At 40.0% G+C, this 12149-nt stretch overlaps 1 protein-coding gene across 10 annotated transcripts in view; it reads right to left on the bottom strand.

Annotated features, from left to right (window-relative positions):
• The window catches only part of NAV3 (neuron navigator 3), a 540674-nt gene that overhangs the window by 250508 nt on the left and 278017 nt on the right, over positions 1–12149 (bottom strand). The window lies entirely within an intron of this gene.

Genomic DNA, 12149 nt, shown 5'->3' with positions numbered 1-12149 from the left:
CCTGTGCAAAGGTTGCTGAGATACCTAAAGACAAGTATACAGCTCAGTGAAAATGACTGTTGAAAATACTGACTTAATTGTTATCTGAGCTGAAATTTTCAATGGGAAGTGAAGGAAACTTTTGTCCCTTTAGACTTAAATGTGACCACTACCACTCTGACTTTTCTGGCATTTATATCAGTATTTCACAATGAGATTTCAGAACTTCTCTCAAATTAAATGACATCACCTCCAGTGTTCAGGAGAAATGGGATCAAATTTTCCATAGATGCAAATATGTCCCTAATTCCCTTTCTTTTAGGGAGTCTGAGTTCCCCAGTATCTCTTTGCTGATACAAATCTCCTGTATTACATTTGTTTTCTGCTGCCAAATCCCCTTTAGGCATTTTTTTTGAGTGACAGTATTTAGTCAGACACACCATTTCTCAATATGCTCAGTTTTGTGTGCTCCCTTCTCTGAAATTTAATTTGATTTGCTTTTTCAGCTTCCCTCATGACTTTACATCTTCCCTGCATCATGCCCACAAATGAGGCAGAATGATCTGCACTGACATGGCAGAGCCTTGAGAAGAAAGTCTTGCTTTTATTTCCACACATTTTTCTTTTATTCCCCACTCCCTTGTGCTAATAGCTTATTTTATAAGCCAAAACTCTTTAAGGCTGTGACTGACTTAGCTGTCCTAGACTGGGAGGGCTTCTTTGCCCTCATTCATCAGCGACACAACCATGAACTCATTCCAGACACCCAGCTGAAGAAACCTTGTTCTTGCTTAAGGGCAGTCTGTATCTGAAGGCTTTGCAAATTAGACTGCATTCAAAAGAATGTGTCTGGAGATGGCATCACCTAGGAACAGAGCATTTGACTGTCAACGACTATACACAGTTTCTCTGTGAAGCAACCTATTTAGGTTTCAGCTAACAATATAGAACTGTACCAGTCTTCAGCTTGGTACTGCAGGAAGGTAATCAGTGAAGATGCTGATATTCTCTCCTTACCTTTGTCAGGATAACAGATTTATACAGGAAAAAAGATGCACGTTGCATATAAAATGCACTCTACTCTTGTCTTCTTATTACAAGCAGGAACAAAGAATGGATGCTTTATTTAATTGTCAGACAGGAAGCTGTTAACATCAGTAACTGATTAGATTAAAAACAAATAATCAGTCTTTGTGAGGTCATTCAAAGTAACTTCAGTAATGTTTTAAAAAAGTGGTTGATTAGATTATTTCTTCAGCACTAAAAAAATAAAATGAAATAGCAGTTATCCACCAAACAACTTTAATTTTAAAATAATGGCCGTATTACCATTCCACATATGAGCGGAGTTCAAGGATGTACTTGACAGAAACCAGAAGTGAAACTAGATTGTTGCTTCCCATACAGGTCGCAAGGCCTTACTCCCTCTCAAAAGCATTTTAAAGGCAAATCTGAACCTGCAGCTCTCAAGCTTTCAGATTTGTTCTGCTCCTTCATGAGAAACAGATTGCTTGAGCTCTTCCTTCCAGCACTCTGCCTGTGGCTGGTGAGCTGGCCAGTGGTGACTAAAGCAGGCAGACTGATCAGCTGAGGAAATTTCTAAACTCTTTTTGAACTTTTATTTGTTATTTCACGTTCTTATTTAATGCCTATTTATTTCCACTGCAGAGAGAGCTTACAAAAAACCAAAATGACCAAACACAAACAAAAGCCAAACCAAAAAAATACCCCCAAAAGAAAGTAAAGAGCTTGTTTACTGCATAGATGAGCTGCCAGGAAATCACATTGTAGTGGTGAGTAAAAGTCCTGCACCCTGACTTATGGCTTACTCACCCTAAATCATGTATGAACCATGCAGTCTTTCCTGATTAATGGAAGTGGTCAAATGTTTTACAGCACTTGGTAAGATGTCATCTTTCTGCTCATAACCACTTTGATTACTAAGCTGTGATGGTTTTACACACGCCCTATAAATCAAATCCTGATGCACAACAGGAAGTTTTTACTGCCAAATCTTTTGGGGTTTCACACAGCATCAACATGATACAAAGCCAGGTGTTAAAATTGTCAAAAGGAGATACTTTGAAACGGAAAACACATGACAGAGATCAACATCTATTTTTGTTCTAGTTTTCCAAATTTGCTGCAATCCACAAACTGGAAAGTTTCACCTGAATAAAATATTTTTTACTACTGTTGAGAGATGAAATGCTTTCCACTATATTAAGATCAGAGGGGGAGAGCAGTAAAGGAGGGTTTACAGGAAAATAAACCTAACTAAAGAGATAAGTCAGACCAAATGTCACACTGGAAGTAGGTTAGGACAGTACTAACATTATACTTGGTTAACTACTCTCATGTTTTATGCAGAGTTAGTACAGACGTTTAGTGGCTGGCACCTTCTCAGTTTACATATCCAGAAATACTACGATCCAGCCCTAACCACTTTAAAATCATGCTTCCCTTTGATTTGCTCATTTTCCAACTTCTCTCAACTTGGATTATATAGAACATACACAAGAGACATCAGAAATCTGTACATCTTAAATGGGGGAATTATTCTTTTGCATTTACCAGACAAAACACCCTGCATTCCTTTTCTGAATTTTAAATAAGTTATGCTACCTTTTAGCCAACATTCTCTTGCCAATAAAAACAAAAAAAGAAAGGTTTGTGACCTTAAAAACATCATGGGCAAGTGAAGATTCGCACAAAATATTCCACTAGTAGGTTTGAGAATACATAGATGCTTCCTCCTCTTCCAGCTTAATCCCCAAACACCCTCACTGTCAAAAGGCTATTGTTAAGGCATGGGCTTCCTCCAAGACCACATCCTGTGAATCAGGTCAAAGTGAAAAAGAGCTGCATTAAATGAACTACTCATTGCGTGCCCTGTATGCGAGTGCAAGAAAAACTACATGACTCAAAAAATTAGTGTATTAGAGAAATAGGGATAGTGCACTTAGACCGGAATGAACGCATAGTTAAAAAAACCTAGCAGTTCTCATCTGCAATTGATAACCTACTGCTACAGAGAAGGTAGAGAGTGTATTGAAAGGCACAAATTAGGACCAAAACAGCCATTTCTCCTTAAAACAAGCCTGATTTTATTCCATAACTATACTTTTCACATAGAATCACAGAATCATAGAATAGTTAAGGTTGGAAAGGACCTTAAGATCATCTAGTTCCAACCCCCCTGCCATGGGCAGGGACACCTCACACTAAACCATATCAACCAAGGCCATGTCCAACCTGGTCTTGAACGCTGCCAGGGATGGAGCATTCACAACCTCCCTGGGCAACCCCTTCCAGTGCCTCACCACCCTAACAGGAAAGAATTTCTTCCTTATATCCAATCTAAACTTCCCCTGTTTAAGTTTTAACCCGTTACCCCTTGTCCTGTCAATACAGTCCCTAATGAAGAGTCCCTCCCCAGCATCCCTATAGGCCCCCTTCAGATACTGGAAGGCTGCTATGAGGTCGTCAGGCAGCCTTCTCTTCTCCAGGCTGAACAGCCTCAACTTCCTCAGCCTGTCTTCATACAGGAGGTGCTCCAGTCCCCTGATCATCCTCGTGGCCTCCTCTGGACTTGTTCCAACAGTTCCATGTCCTTTTTATGTTGAGGACACCAGAACTGCACACAATACTCCAGGTGAGGTCTCACAAGAGCAGAGTAGAGGGGCAGGATCACCTCCTTGACCTGCTGGTCATGCTCCTTTTGATGCAGCCCAGGATACGGCTGGCTTTCTGGGCTGCAAGCGCACACTGAAGCCGGCTCATGTTTATTTTCTCATCAACCAACACCCCCAAGTCCTTCTCCACAGGGCTGCTCTGAATCTCTTCTCTGCCCAACCTGTAGCTGTACCTGGGATTGCTGTGACCCAGGTGTAGGACCTTGCACTTGGCATGGTTAAACCTCATGAGGTTGGCATCAGCCCACCTCACAAGCGTGTCGAGGTCCCTCTGGATGGCATTCCTTCCCTCCAGTGTATCAACCGAACCACACAGCTTGGTGTCATGGGCAAACTTGCTGAGGGCGCACTCAATCCCACTGTCCATGTCAGCGACAAAGATGTTGAACAAGACCGGTCCCAACACCGATCCCTGAGGGACACCACTCGTTACTGGTCTCCAGCTGGACATTGAGCCATTGACCACAACTCATACTTAGTGAAAAGCCTACTAACAGTATTGTACACTGCACTTTTGATGAATGCTATGCTGCTCCACGAACGGCACAATGTGTTCTACATCTCAATTGTGTCAGACTGTGTTGATCGGATACATTAAAATTGAAAAAAAAATATAGAATTATACAATGGTTTGCATTGTATAATGAACCTTAAGATCATCTAGTTCCAATCCCCCTGCCACAGGTAAGGATGCCTCACACTAGACCATATTGCCCAAGGCTCCTGAAGTAAAATTCTACCTTCAGGTCAGAGGTAGGTCCACACTCATGTTAAACACTGACTTTGAAAAGAAGATAAAGCCAAAACTGTCCTTATGAGGCAAGCAGGAAAAAGAACTCATTATCTGGATGTTTTATTCTTAACTGATCCCTTACAAAAGACAAAGGATGGGCTTGTGGTTATAATGTGGACACTGGGGCTCAAGATATATATGACTTGAAATTCCTAGTCCCCCCACAAAGTCCCAGCCTGAGTGTGGGAAAATCACTCGTTTCCCCTTTAATCTCTCCTCTCCCTCTGCACTGTGGGGATAATATTTTTCTCTTTCTCCCACGCTCTGTGTAATACAGCCATACATTCTGTAGGGCTGTGATTAACTTCTCCTGTGCACACCCACACTACCTGTCGTGATAAGGCATCAATCTAGTGAAAATATCTAGAATCGAGGTCTGGTTGACACTCAGGAAAAATCCACAGAAAGGGTATTCTCATATGTTTTTACTTGAGGGAAAAATGATTTTCAGCTAAACCAAACTTTCTAATCTTAGTGGCACCTCTCAGTCTGAGGGGTGCATTGGGATGCTCCTGGCTTTTAGGGAGCAGCCCATAGGGCCCCTACAAAATGCGGCCACCTGAAATATTCACTCCAGTGCTCCTGAAAGGACTTCTAAAGGACCCTGGAGCCCTAAACTTAATTGGGTTCACAAGGCTTCTGTGTTTCTTGTTGTAGAGCAAAGTACGGAGTCCCTGAGTCACTCCACTGCCAGACCTCACAGGTCTTGAAGTATGAGGGCACTCCAACACTATATATTCTATATGACAGGAGAATTAGTGTTTCCAAGCAAGCAACTAGCTTACTTAGACACCCTACCTGTCTTTCAGAAAACTTAAGTAGAAGTGCAATACTTCAGTGAAATGCCTGTGGAAACACTCATACCAGACAATGGTATTTTTTCTAAGGTAGCAAAGCTGCCTCCAAAGGGAGTTCTTCCATCTCTATGGCACTGTGAGCCATGGGCCTCTCAGCTCATGTTCCAGACTAGCATAGTTTCATTACCACAGACCTGCAGTCAGCTTAATCAAGGAATGAGAAAAGAGAATGAGGAGACCATAAGTATGACCATTGAGTTCTTTGCATAAGGAAGGATCAGTGCTAGTAATGCTATGAATGACAGGTATAAATTCATCTGTTTTTTTTTTTTTATATACTCCAGTCAAGAAGATACCTTACCTTGCATTCAAAGCATTCCTCTGTTTAACAACTATTTCTGAGAGGAGGTTTTACTAAAGCCTAACTAAAACCTCCTGGGGTAGAATATAAGCCCATTATTTTTATCCAGAGAAAGAGACCACTTATCTCCATTTACAATCATGGAGAACAGAATACCCTGAGAAGCTGCAAGAGTGCTGTACCAAACAAATGTTGCTGGGTTGCTTCAGGTTCTGCAGTTCAGTGGGTGCATCCACAGTGCATCAACACTCAAGACACATTCCGATTTTCAAGGAAAAGCTTTTTTAATGAAAAGTTGTTGGCCAAGAAATCCCCAAGCAGCTTCCCTAGGCACAGATGCAATACAAAGGAGTAACAGTAACTGTTTTCTGCTGATGCCTAATACTAGCTTGCAATGCACAAATTAACGTGGAATACATTGAGTTCTATGTTCTTATTTCGTGAGAGAAAATAAAAGCAGTGGAAAGGTCAGCAGAGGCCTTAAGATTAGGTCAGGAAGCACCTTCCTATCCATGATCCTAATTACAAATTACAAACAAAAAAGCATCTTTTGACCTACAGTCAATACACTTTGCTTACAAACACAAAAGCTTTGAGAGCTGCATATTGTGTTACTGCACATTTCTCTCAACTATATGAAAATGTGCTTGCTACAGATGATTAGAAAATAAACATTCAACAGTGAAGTTGACTCCAAGCTCATACAACATGAGGCTTTTAAATCAGTTATAATGTAGTGTAGACAGATGGTGCTGGATACGTAAAGCACATTAAAGATGCAGCTATCTGTTTGATAAAGAAATAATTCAGAGCACAAGGCAAGAAGCTGAAATTGCTGACAATCTGAACTTCTGCCAACTGTCCTGGCTTCGCTGGGGCTGTGTGAATTTTAAACACACATAGTCCCAGGTGTCAGCAGTGCCGACTGAAATTTCTGGCAGCTAGTTCAGTGCTTTTGAAACAATGCTGGCTTCCCATCACTAGCGGTCACTATGGGGAGAAGAGAGGCTGTCTCTGGCTGCTTCTGCTGCCCTTTTTGTTGCCTTGGCTGTTGCGCTGTAAATGAAACACTCAGCACAATGAACAGCCTCCTTTCTTGCCAACCCACAAGGCAGACATCTCCAATGCACTAGCACTGAGAAAAGGAAGGGTATGACAAAACAGGGAAATAAACTCATTTATTTATGGTCCCTAGATTCAGTATGTCAAGAAACTTGGTGAAGCTTGGCTCTGAGAGACCGGACATAAAGGTATCCAAGAAATTGAAAGGTCAACGAGATGTGGGATTGCAACAGATGCTCTGCCTGGGAAAGATTTGGAGAATGGTGGGAAAGGGTCAAGCAGAATCTAAGTAGATGGTGTGGAAGGGTTAGCTGAGGAAAGAGAGAGATATGGAAGTCATTCATGGCACACATCTGTTTTTCCAGTGTGCACAGTACTCCCGTTGGCGTGAGCAAGGGCTCCACCCATGTATGGAAAGCAAAAATATTTGTCTTGAGATCTGTCTGGACAGAGATGCCTAGCTGTCCTCCAAGTCTGGTGTCTGGTGATGGGCAGGAGTTACCACATCACCAGCAAACTGCTTACAGTTGATGAGGAAAAAATGGGATCTTTCCATGCTCATTCCAATGTCCTACTGCAACACAGCTGGCTGAATAACGCTGGCGGTGCTCAGACTGAGATGCAATAGTATCATACTAAATGAAATGGACCTCAAGAGTCACTTTAATAGCATCAGTATGTGCTTTTGCCTAATCACATAAAAGTATTTTGTTTTGTTTTGTGACACTGGTATTCACTGTAGATCACTTTAATGATCTTCACTTGGTACAACTAAGCTGCACACCCAACTCTGTTGGCTATGCTTGCCAGTTAGAGCACATCTATTCTCTGTTCTGCTGATTCACAGACCACTTCCCCAGCCTGACTACTCAGATATCTGTGCTCTGGAGAAGAAGCCAGTTGTGTCTCCTTCTTCAGGTGGACCAGTATCTCCATGCTACAAGAATCTCAATCTAGAAAGGTTTTAGGTTTACATATGTAAACAGTTGTTGAGCCTGACTAGCACTTTCTAATAATGAACAGTGATATGAAAAATGTTGCAGGCATGACAGGGAGACTAGATTAGTAGATACAGAGAAAAATAAGTCATATGCATAAGCCTGTAAAGATGTCTGCCAACAGGAAGGAAGAAGCAGATAATGCAGACAGCAACAGAGAGATAGCATGGCCAAAGAGAAAGTGAAAACAAGAAAAAAAAAAAAAAGATAATATGACAGTAAAAGAATAAATTAACTCAGGAAAGACAGCTAAAATCTTATCATCAGAGTCATATAACCAAAACACTACAATTAATATACCAGATTCAGCTCAGAGGAAATTTAGTTTGGCAGCATAAAATGATGGTACATACAGTGTTCTTGAAAGAAGAAAGCTTGATGATGGGAGGAAACCTCTGGGAGCATAAAGCAGAGCACTGCAAGAAGCAGCCCCAGGAAGTCAGGCCAGAAAACCCATACGCCTAGCAGGGGTGCTGACTCCCAGCAACCACTCAGCTTTATGCCAGAGAGGATTCATGGCAGTGCCCTTGTGACAGCAGCGTCAAATGTGTGAGGGCAGCCGAAATCAATCATGGTGTCCTAGACTAAAACTCTATTGCCATTGGCATTTTACTACAGGTCAATACAGTACAGAGTTATCAATTAGTGGCCAAAAATAAGTTGGTTTTGCAAAGAAAGTATTTTTCCATTTCTTCAGTTTTAAGCCATTGCTTCATTTACACTTCTACAATACTGTTTGACAGTTTGTTAGTTTTTTAATTTTGTTACTGTTTAATACCACATTCTGGAACTAGAACAATATCACAAAGCAGCCTAGCATGATCTGATAATTTCGGTCTCATTAGTTTAGCAAGTAGTATAAAAGTGGTGACAGAAATATAAATAATACTGTACCCACAGTTAGAAAAATATTACAAAATACATTGATGTTTTCAGACTTGGGTTTGCATAAGAACACTCTGTGGTCCAACTGAACAGCAAAACTCCATCTGCTTCAAAGACAGCCAGCATTTCACCTCATGAATCCAGCAGCTGGATTCCTTTCCTGTGTACATATATAGGAATAAACTTTTGTCTATATGATACTCAGGGACAAAGAATGTGCTCTGAATGCTTGCATTCGAGTATTTTGCATGACTATTCACATCATAAGTGTTCATGCAGTCAGTTTAAACATTAGTGGGTTTAGCAAGAAAGCAGATGGACCTCTGTGTGATTTAGGTACCAAAGCACAAATTATTAAAATTTTGAACAAAAATGTAGTTGAATAAACTGCACAGAGAATAATTAAAATCATTAACAGCTTATTATTTGTTTTCCTCAGCTTAACTATGTTCTATCCAATTAAGAAAAAAGTTTAACTTAATCATCTCAAGATTTTTCTACCAGTTTTTTATTAAAATAGTAGTATCACTTGTATTAAACTTCAAACTGCATCATGTCTGCAAAAAAGAAAAAAAAACAAGACTACAAGTGCAATAAAATCATGTGAGATGGGAGAGACACCTAGGGAAAAGAGAACTGATATTTGCAGCTGTATTCCTAACCAGCCTTGGCAAGACAGTTATGTGAGAAAGCCAACACAAGTGTCAAAAGTCTCAAACAATCAGCTTTGGTGAGACTGAAGGCCATAGAGGAAACAGCTGGTGGCAATGACCTGCTGTATTGACATGTATAACCCAAATTTATCTTGGAATCCTTAGCACTTATAGATAGCAACAGGATACGTCACAGTGACTACACATGTCAACCTAAGTGCTTTCCAGACAGGACGAGAAAGCTGCTGACCCAAGGTGCAGCATATGTAAAATACCAAAGAAAGTAATGCTAAAGGCTGCAATCCAGCAGCCAAGGGCAAAAGTTAACCAGATGATTAGATCGTATGTTCCACTGTCTTTTGCAGATAGATATCCATATTTTTTTCTTCAAAAATCTGTGCTGCCTTATATGTAGTGATATAATAAAAGCATACAAGCAGTATGCTATGTAGGCAGATTTTCCTCTCAATTGGAAATTCAGACTAGGTATTCACTACATTCTGATTGAAAGACCTTTTATCTGATCACTGTTATAATGAAACATTCCCGAAACATTCCCTATAGTACAGTACTGTATGCATAGAACCATGTAGGGATATCACATGTATGATTAATATGTTTGGTAACCAAAGAAATCAACCAAAGGTCTATTGGAAACAGCACTCAGAAATGGTCAAGCTTTGGAACAACACCATTTGTAATGCAGAACTCACATCTGCTCAGCAAACCTGAAAAGACATTAACTCTTAGAACTCTCTCAAATTTGTGCTTTGGACGACTGCTTAGATTACCTGGACATACTGCTGAGATTACCAGGCACTGGAGAACTGGGGTGGCGTGGATCTCCATCACTAATGAAGCATTCAATACTTTTAGGCTAAAGTATTTTCTTACTAGTGAGAAAAGCCTAAAAATTATTTCTTCATCATAACCACCCACCTTATAGCCCAAACTACTTTGGCAAAAAGATTTCACGAAACTTGCTTAAAAGGTGAATAAAAGAGCATCCTTCACAAAACATGCCTGGAAGAAAACTGGTCAGGAGCTGCCACTAAGATTTATAGGGAATGTTGTACTTGTAAGGGGGAATATAGAAAGACTGCAGAAATTAATAGTCTCTGTAAATAGAGGTGGCCAGGGGAGGTGTTCAGAACACCATATGCACAAACAGGCCTTGCTCTTTAAGGGTCATCTTTTAAAAGTGTTCAGCTGCTTCCACTGAGAATAGAAAGAGAGAAAGCTACAATGTCTGGTAGGCTGGTTTTTGGAGGTTGGTTTGGTTTATGTTTTTTTCCTTTAAAAAGCAGTCTCTAAGATTACAGTTATTGTCAAACCCATGAAACATGTAATGGCAAATTAGGAGAACAATTTGAGTCCACCTAACCTGTTACTTTACTCACAAGCACTTCATCAGGGCTCAGATGCCTTGGAAGGATGTGACTCCCATTTCATGCTAATCATTAATAGTTCCCAAGTAGTTTAAACACTGAAGACAACATGCTTTGTATCTTTCTCCACACTTTTTCAAAGAATCAAGAAACATCCCTCTGTAGGCAATGTAATTGTATTTGTTTTTTTGAAAACTGTACTTGCAAATCTAATTTACTTTTAGTGCAATATCCATTAAAGAACAACATTACAGAGGAAGCATAAAGAATATTTTCTATTAAAAATAAGCAATCAAGCAAAATCACATTGTGTTGAAAAGTGATACTATTATCTTCATGTCACACTCATGTCATAGAAAAGAGCTGTTCATCACTTCTGGTAATCAAGAGATGAATACACTGTTCCCTCTTTGTATTTCTATGTAGCATGTCTGAGACCACCAATGCATCATCTTTGGAAGGCAGGAAGAGCTGATACAGTAAACTCCAAGGGAAAATTTAAGTGACATGACCAAAATCTCCTGGGGAAATATGTGGCAGGGATTAAAAAGGAAACCAAATGTTCAGAATCCCAACCCTAGGCTTTAACCACAAAACCAACTTTCTTCACTAATACTCAATTAACCCAGTAACTAAAAACAAAGGAAAACCAAGCACATATATTATGTGTATCTTGCCACTTTAACAACTCTGATGACACTCAAGTGTCCTCAAACTAAATAAGAAGCAACTACAAATGTATATTTAATCCCAGTGTGGTAATCAGTTCCACAAACCAGAAGTACTAGAAAAGCAGTGGAAAGTAACCTTACATAACACTGCTTGCTGAAGCTGTTAAACCACAGAGGCAGCCGTAGTGTACTGACTCAAAGATCTACAGGAACATATACTACTGACAAGGAAGAAGTCAATACTCATGTTCAAAGCATGAAAAATGTTTTTTAACTACAGCAGACAGACTTGTAGAAAAACAAGCAGAAGTTGTTAAATTGTTAAATAAGACTTAAGAAGACCTACGCGCTCCCTTTACAAAAGAAAAAGCCCTAAGCATCCTATTTCAGACAAACCTTTATTTTTTCAGTCACACTGAATCAGAAGTAGAGTGGGACTATGAAGAAGCTATTTTTCAGAAGAGAAAAACACAGGTACTTTGCACTGAGAAGCTGTTTCTCTGGTTCAGCAGTTCTGCAGCAGGAGCAGCCAGATCATTTGAAAAGTGAAAAGAAAATCAATTACTTGTTTTTATTTTAAAAGAGCCTCCCTGTGGGAATAGGTGTGGGTGTGAGAGCTCTTTTTAAACTTCATAATATAACATGAAGCAGCCAAGAGTGGTTTTGTTTGTTTTTTTTTACTTTAAGTCCTGTCATGTCATTACTCTGCTTACTGGGTACTGGAATGATTTTTCTCAACTTAAGAGTCTACTGATCCATATCAAAATGCATTTATGAAGCAGTTAACACTAACATTTAAAACCAGAATATTTATTCCAACAGCAACACTGAGTAAAACTAATTTCCAAGGCTGCTATGTGACTTCAG

Source organism: Pezoporus occidentalis, unplaced genomic scaffold, assembly GCF_034315485.1.
Source record: "Pezoporus occidentalis ecotype Australia unplaced genomic scaffold, CSIRO_AGI_Poc_V1 ctg17, whole genome shotgun sequence".
Lineage (NCBI taxonomy): Eukaryota > Metazoa > Chordata > Aves > Psittaciformes > Psittacidae > Pezoporus > Pezoporus occidentalis.
The sequence above is the reverse complement of the archived record's forward strand: the minus strand, read 5'-3'. Positions and strand labels throughout refer to the sequence as shown.